Genomic DNA, 7459 nt, shown 5'->3' on the forward strand with positions numbered 1-7459 from the left:
CAATGAATGAGGCAGTAAGAAGTAAGTATATAAGTATTGGAAAAGAAGAAACAAGTTTTCATTATTCACAGACAACATAAAAAACTCAGAATGGGGGCCGGGCGCGGTGGCTCAAGCCTGTAATCCCAGCACTTTGGGAGGCCGAGGCGGGTGGATCACAAGGTCCAGAGATCGAGACCAACCTGGTCAACATGGTGAAACCCCGTCTCTACTAAAAATACAAAAAATTAGCTGGGCATGGTGGCGCGTGCATGTAATCCCAGCTACTCAGGAGGCTGAGGCAGGAGAATTGCCTTAATCCAGGAGGCGGAGGTTGTGGTGAGCCGAGATCGCGCCATTGCACTCCAGCCTGGGTAACAAGAGCAAAACTCCGTCTCAAAAAAAAAAAAAAAAAAAGGAAAAAAAAAAAAACTCAGAATGAATCTACAGAATTAACAAATTTAGGAAGGACCTGAATACAAAATCAACACATAAATTATTGTTAAAAAATAAATAATTGAAGAAAAATTTTTAAAAAGTAAATAAATAAATAATTGGAAAATAAAGTATCTTAAATTATAGCATTTCTAGTCTGATCAACATGGTGAAAACCCGTCTCTACTAAAAATACAAAAATTGGCCAGGCATGGTGGTGAGTCCCTGTAATCTCAGCTACTTGGGAAGCTGAGGCAGGAGAATTGCTTGAACCCAAGAGGCAGAGGTTGCAGTGAGCCAAGATTGTGCCACTGCACTCCAACCTGAGCAATAGATTGAGACCCTGTTTCCCAAAAATAAATAAATAAATAAATAAAAACATAGCATTTACAACAGTCTCCAAAACAAATTAATTCTAATGAAAGATGTGCAAGATCTCTATGCTAAAAGCAACTAAATAATATTAAAAACCTAAACAAATGGAGGGTTATAACATTTTCATATATCGGAAAACACAGAATTGTAAAGATTTATTCCATTTTGCTTAAACAATCCCACTTAAAATCTCAGCAGTTTGTTTTTTAAAGTTGCCAGCTGATTATCATATAGCGGATAAAACTGTCCCCCAACCCCAATCCTTTCTCCAGCCAAAGAACTGGAAAATGGGTCGCCTAGTAAGAGAGAAAATCTTTTGACAACGTTTACACTAGTACAGCCAAACTTAATGGCAAAAACTGCAGTCACTAGAGCTGAATGAGGAACCTATACTTCTACCTTACCTAGCGATGATGAAATGCCATTCGTCCACAGAAGCTGAGCTGGCTGTTTAGATTTCCATTCCTGCCTGGCAGCAACAATGTACCCCTCCCTATACCTGGGGTAGCAGTGGACCATGAATCGGATGTCTCAATTTCTACCCCTACCCAGCAAAAATGAGGCACATTTCCTCATGTCAGCAGAGGCTCAGGGAGGAGCATGGCCTTCCACCTCCACCCAGTGGTAACAAGATGGTGTCCACACCCCGCGTGGTGGCTTATTCCTGTAATCCCAGCACTTTGGGAGGCTGAGGTGCATGGAGCACCTGAGGTCGGGAGTTCAAGAGCAGTCTGGCCAACATCGTGAAACCCCATCTCTACTAAAACTATAAAACTAAGCCGGATGTGGTGGTGGGCATATGCAATCCCACCTACTCGGGAGGCTGAGGCAGGAGAATTGCTTGAACCCAGGAGGCAGAGGTTGCAGTAAGCCACGATCATGCTGCTGCACTCCAGACTCTGTCTCCAACAACAAAAACCAACCAAACAAACAAAAAAACACAAGATGGTGTACCCTTCCTTCCTCTACCAGCAAGGTGTCAGTGGAGGCTTGCTAAAATATAAAATTTGAATAAGATCCAAAAAAATCATAATATCAGTATGTCCAAGATACAATAAAAAAAAATTACTTGTCATACCAGGAACCAAGAAAAACCTCAATTTGAATAAGGCAATGATGGCAGTGGCTGCTCCAGATAGCCTGCCACTGCCACCACACCCACTGAAGCAGGGAGGCCCCCGGGGCTGCATGCTGAGTGGAGCTGGATGGAACAAATGGGAGCCCCGCCCCTTCTGAGTTGGGGTGAGAGCACCCTGGGTGCCGCTGCAGCTGCTTAAACTGTGGGTACAGACCTGGGCCCCACTCCATGGAGCAGACAGGAGTCCCGCTCTCTTGGACAGAGCTTCCGCTGCACAAGCTGTGGTTGCAGATCCGAGCCTCCCTGTGCTCTTTGGGGGCTGGGAGCAGGCAAGATTCCTGTCCTCCAGGGCACAGCTGCAGCCACTAAAACCGCAGCTGGTGACCTGGCTCTCCCACTCTGCAGAGCAGGCAGGAGTCCTGCCCTCCTACCTCCACCCCGACATGCAGCTGCGGCCACCAAAATCTGGCTGGAGACTTAGACATCCCTGCACTCTTGGGGGCCTGGGAAGACCCCTCTGCCCTCATAGACTCAGAAGTGCCTACTTCCACTGCCTGGCTTCTCCCTGCTGTCCCCCCTTCCCATCTCAGCACAAAGTTTAGGAGGGTAACATGAATGACAGCAGGAGCCAGATAGATTCCTGGGTGGAAGGTGGTGGGTCCCTGGTGAGACCCCACCTTCAGGCCAAGGAGTGCTGGGGCTGGGCTGCCAGTCCCATGGAGTGGGAACCTGTGGTGCCTTTTCCTGGTCACCCATGGCTGCCCATGGACCAATTGTGCACACCTCCTCTCTTCTGAGGCCCATAAAAGCCCTGGGTTTAGCCAGAGCTGAGCAGAGGACTACCCACTCCAAGGCCTCCGCTCTGTTGAAAGCTGGGAAGATGACTGGAAGACCTGCCTACAGAGAGGAGAAACCCACTTTAGGGCCCCCTCTCGACTGGGAGCTGAACACTCTTGGGACACCCTGACTACAGAAAGCAGCTACCCACTGCGGGTCTCCTCTGAGCTGTTCCATTGCTCAAAAAAGCTCCTCTTCATCTTGCTCACCCTCCACTTGCCTGCATACCCTCCTTACTGATCACAGGACTAGAACTCAGGACCCACTGAATGGCAGAGCTATAACACAAACAGGGCTGAAGCATGTCCCTTGCTTGCCACATTGCAGGTGAAGAGGAGAGAAGAGCTGCAACTCCTCAGGGAGCCCAGACCTGGGAGCTTCCCAAGCCAGGACTGTGACTCCCTCTTTTGGGTCCTGCAGGGCTTGGCATCTCCAAGCTTCCAGACACCACGGCAATTCCTGTTGCCAGTCAGGGAAGCTGTTTGCAGAATACCTGGTCCAGCCACAGCCTCGCAGAGAGCCAGAGCCCTTGCCAGCACCTGGAGCTGCCCACCCCACTGCAGCGGCCAGCATGTCTGACTCCACAGTGGCTGGACCCCATGCTTGCTCACACACCCCTCGGCGCTCTATGCCTGACTCACCCTTGGCAGGTGTGGGATCCACACTGGTAGTGTGAGCTGAACCCAGCCTGCAAGTCCAAGTGGGCAGAATAAGCCCAGCCGGCCTGAGCAAAACTCAGGCAAAGGCACCACTGGCCGGAGGTTTCAGGCCAGAAAAGTGACACCCCAAGGATCTCGTAAGAGCAACAGATGCCAGCACCAAGATGACACAAATGTTGTAATCATCTGACAAAGATTTTAATGTAGACATAATAAAAATGTTTCATTGGGCAATTATAAGTATGCATAAAACAAATGAAAGAATAGAAAATCTAAGCAAAGAAATAGAAGACCTGAGAACCAAATGGAAATTTTAAAATCTGAGAATACAATAACTGAAGTTGAAAACTAATTGGATGGCTGAAAAATAGAACAGAGAGCTGCAGCCAAGCACAATGGCTTACGACTGTAATCCCAGTAATTTGGGAGGCCGAGGCAGGCAGATCACCTGAAGTCAGTAGTTTGAGACCAGCCTGGCAACATGGTGAAACCCTGTCTCTATTAAAAATACATAAAATTAACGGGGCATGGTGGCAGGCGGCTGTAATCCCAGCTACTCAGGAGGCTGAGGCAAGAGAATCACTTGAACCCAGGAGGCAGAGGTTGCAGTGAGCTGAGATTGCACCATTGCCCTTCAGTAAAAATAGAAAAAAAAAAAACAGTAGAACCAGTAAGAATTCAGTAAAGTTACAGGATACAAGATCAACATATAAAAATGAAGCATATTTCTTTTTCTTTTTCTTTTTTTTCTCTCGAGACCATAGGTCTTGCTCTGTTGCCCAGGCTAAACTGTAGTGTTATGATCTCAGCTCACTACAACTTCTGCTTCCCAAACTCAAAGGATCCTTCCACCTCAGCCTAAGTAGATGGGACTATAGGCATGCACCACCACACCTGGCTAACTTTAGTATTCTTTGTAGAGACAGTTTTGCCACTAGGCTGGTCTCATTGAATTATATTGCTATACACCACCAATAAACGTGGAGACAGTAAAATTAAAACACAATATCATGTGCAATCATTGAAAAAAATAGGTGTAAATCTCGCAAAATCTGTATAGGATCTGTATGCTCAAAACTACAAAGTAATGATAAAAGAAATCAAAGATCAAAAAGAAAAAAAAGCAAAAAAATAAATAATAAAAATACAAAAACACACACAAAAATCAAAGATCAAAATAAATGGAGAGACATACCACGTTCATGGATTGGAAAACTAAGCATGGCAAAGACATCAATTCTCCCCAAATTGATATATAGATCTAACATATTTCCTATTATAATGAAAGCATCATTGCAAAATTATAACTGAGAAAGAAAGAGATCTGACCTAACCTCCATCTTCCTTCTAACCTCTAAGCTGTTCTTGTTCATTCCTGAGAGTAGGCCAAACTAACTTTGGGAGGAACTTAATGTATAGTCTATAGTTTGAAACAAAGATAGTAACAGCTGTTTCCCAAAACAAACCCTCTTCTTGCCTGGGGACTAGACTGCCTTTGTAGGACCAACAAATTAGCCAAAAGATTCAAAATTATGGTTTAGGAGTCATGCAGCTGGCAGCTACAAGATTCTGACCCTTCCCAAATTGATCAAGTGGATAACAACATTATTATAAAACCTAAGATAAATATTTGAAATATTTTGCAAACCCTGCACTCAGTGGATCAGTTGACACCACCCAGATCAGTAAACTGACTCATTTGGTTTTGTGGCCCCTACCCAGGAACTGACAAGAGGATGGATAGCTTTGACTCCCTATTATTTCATCTCTTACCAATCAGAACTCCCTGTCTGAACTCAGACTCATTTTCTCCCTACCGAACAAATTCTCCTTAAAAACTTTGATTCCAAAATTCTCACGGAGACTGATGAGTAATAAAACTCATCTCCCTCACAGCTGGCTCTGTGTTATGTTAATTACTCTTTTTTGTTTGTTTGTTTGTTTGTTTGTTTGTTTTTGAGACAGAGTTTCGCTCTTGTTACCCAGGCTGGAGTGCAATGGCCTGATCTCGGCTCACCACAACCTCCGCTTCCTGGGTTCAGGCAATTCTCCTGCCTCAGCCTCCTTATTACTCTTTATTGCAATTCCTCTGTCTTAATAAATTGGCTCCATGTAGACAGCAGGCAAGATGAAATTATAAAACCGGTGGGGCTGTTGGTTTACAACCTAATCAAGATTTTTAGAAATAGCCAAGCTTATTCTAAAATTCATACGGAAAGGCAATAGCTAAAACAATTTTGGGGGGAAAAAAAGTGGGAGTCACCCTGCCCAATTTTAAGGCTTTCTACATAGCTACAATAATAAAAAATGTACTATGGGGAGATGGATAAATATACTGACTAATGGAACAAAACAGGGAAGTCACATACAGAAGCAATGGAATATCCATTGGAAAACACACACACACACACACACACACACACACACGCACACACACACACACACAGAAACCCCCTCAATCTCAACATCATACCTTGTACAAAAATAAGATAGATCATACATTTAAATATAAAACTATATAACATTTTAGGAAAAAAAATCATTGGGATATAGGTCTTGGTGAATAGTTCTTAGAAGTAGCACTAACAGCATGATTCATGATAAACTGGACTTTATAAAAATTAAAAACCGGGCCGGGTGTGGTGGCTCACAACTGTAATCCTAGCACTTTGGGAGGCCAAGGTGGGTGGATCACCTGAGGTCAGGAGTTGAAGACCAGCCTGGCAATCATGGTGAAACTCCATCATTTAAAAGAAAAAAAAAAAATTTAAAACTGTGCAGCAAAAGGCTCTGATAAGATGAAAAGTTATAGATTGGGAGAAAATATCTGCAAATCAGCTGGTAAAGGACTTTAGAATATATAAAGAATTCTCAAAGCACAATGGTTAAAAACAATCCAATTATAAAATGGGTAAGAGCCACATGCAGATACATTTTACCAAAGATAACATATGGCTGGCAAATAAGCACATGAAAATAGGTTAATCAGCAGCAGCCATTAGGGAAATGCAAACAAACAACAAAACAGTATCAATGCATCTCTGTTAGAACAGTGAAAATAAAAACAGGTGCCAATCCTATATCCTGGCAAAAATGCAAAGGAACTGCATTTCTCATTGTTGGTGGGAATGTAAAATGAGAGAGCAACTCCGGGGAAATAGTTGGGCACTTTCTTATATCCCAGAGAAATGAAGACTTAAATGTACAAAAACTTACACACAAATGTTCATAGCAGCTTTAATAGCCCAAAACCAGAAACAACCCAAATGTCTTATAATAGATGAATGAGCAGTAAACAAACTGGTAAATCCACAGCAACTTTTTAGAAACTGAAAAATATTGGTACATATAATAAAACTTGGATGGAATTAAAGAGCCTCATATTGTGGAGGGGAAACCCATTCTCAAAAAGTTACATATGCTATGTTTGTATATATGCTATGCCATACATATAACTTCTTGAAATGACAAAATCAGTGAAGATCAGTGGTTTTCAGGGGTTTGGGAAGGTGGTGAAAGAATGGGTGATAAGGTGGGACAGTAAAGTGGGTTAATACAAGGGCTACTTTGTGGCAATGGAACACTTGTATATTATGGTGGTGGTTAAAGTGCACAATTACACACACATACAAACTCGTGAAATCTGAGTAACATCTGGAGTTAATAGTAATGTGCCAGTCAGTGTTAGTTTATTAGTTTTGACAAAGGTACCATGGTAACATTAAGATATTGACCTAAGGGGAAACTGGATAAGGGTATGTAAGGAACTCTCTGTACTGTCTTTGTAACTTTTCTGTAAATCTAACATTATTCCAACATAAAAATATTTTATAAAGGCAAAGAAAAAAAAATTTTTTTTTTTTTTTTGAGATGGAGTTTTGCTCTTGTTACCCAGGCTGGAGTGCAATGGCGCGATCTTGGCTCACCGCAACTTCTGCCTCCTGGGCTCAGGCAATTCTCCTGCCTCAGCCTCCTGAGTAGCTGGGATTACAGGCATGCGCCACCATGCCCAGCTAGTTTTTTGTATTTTTAGTAGAGACAGGGTTTCACCATGTTGACCAGGATGGTCTCGATCTCTCGACCTCATGATCCACCC

Source organism: Saimiri boliviensis, chromosome 2 (assembly GCF_048565385.1).
Source record: "Saimiri boliviensis isolate mSaiBol1 chromosome 2, mSaiBol1.pri, whole genome shotgun sequence".
Taxonomy (NCBI): domain Eukaryota; kingdom Metazoa; phylum Chordata; class Mammalia; order Primates; family Cebidae; genus Saimiri; species Saimiri boliviensis.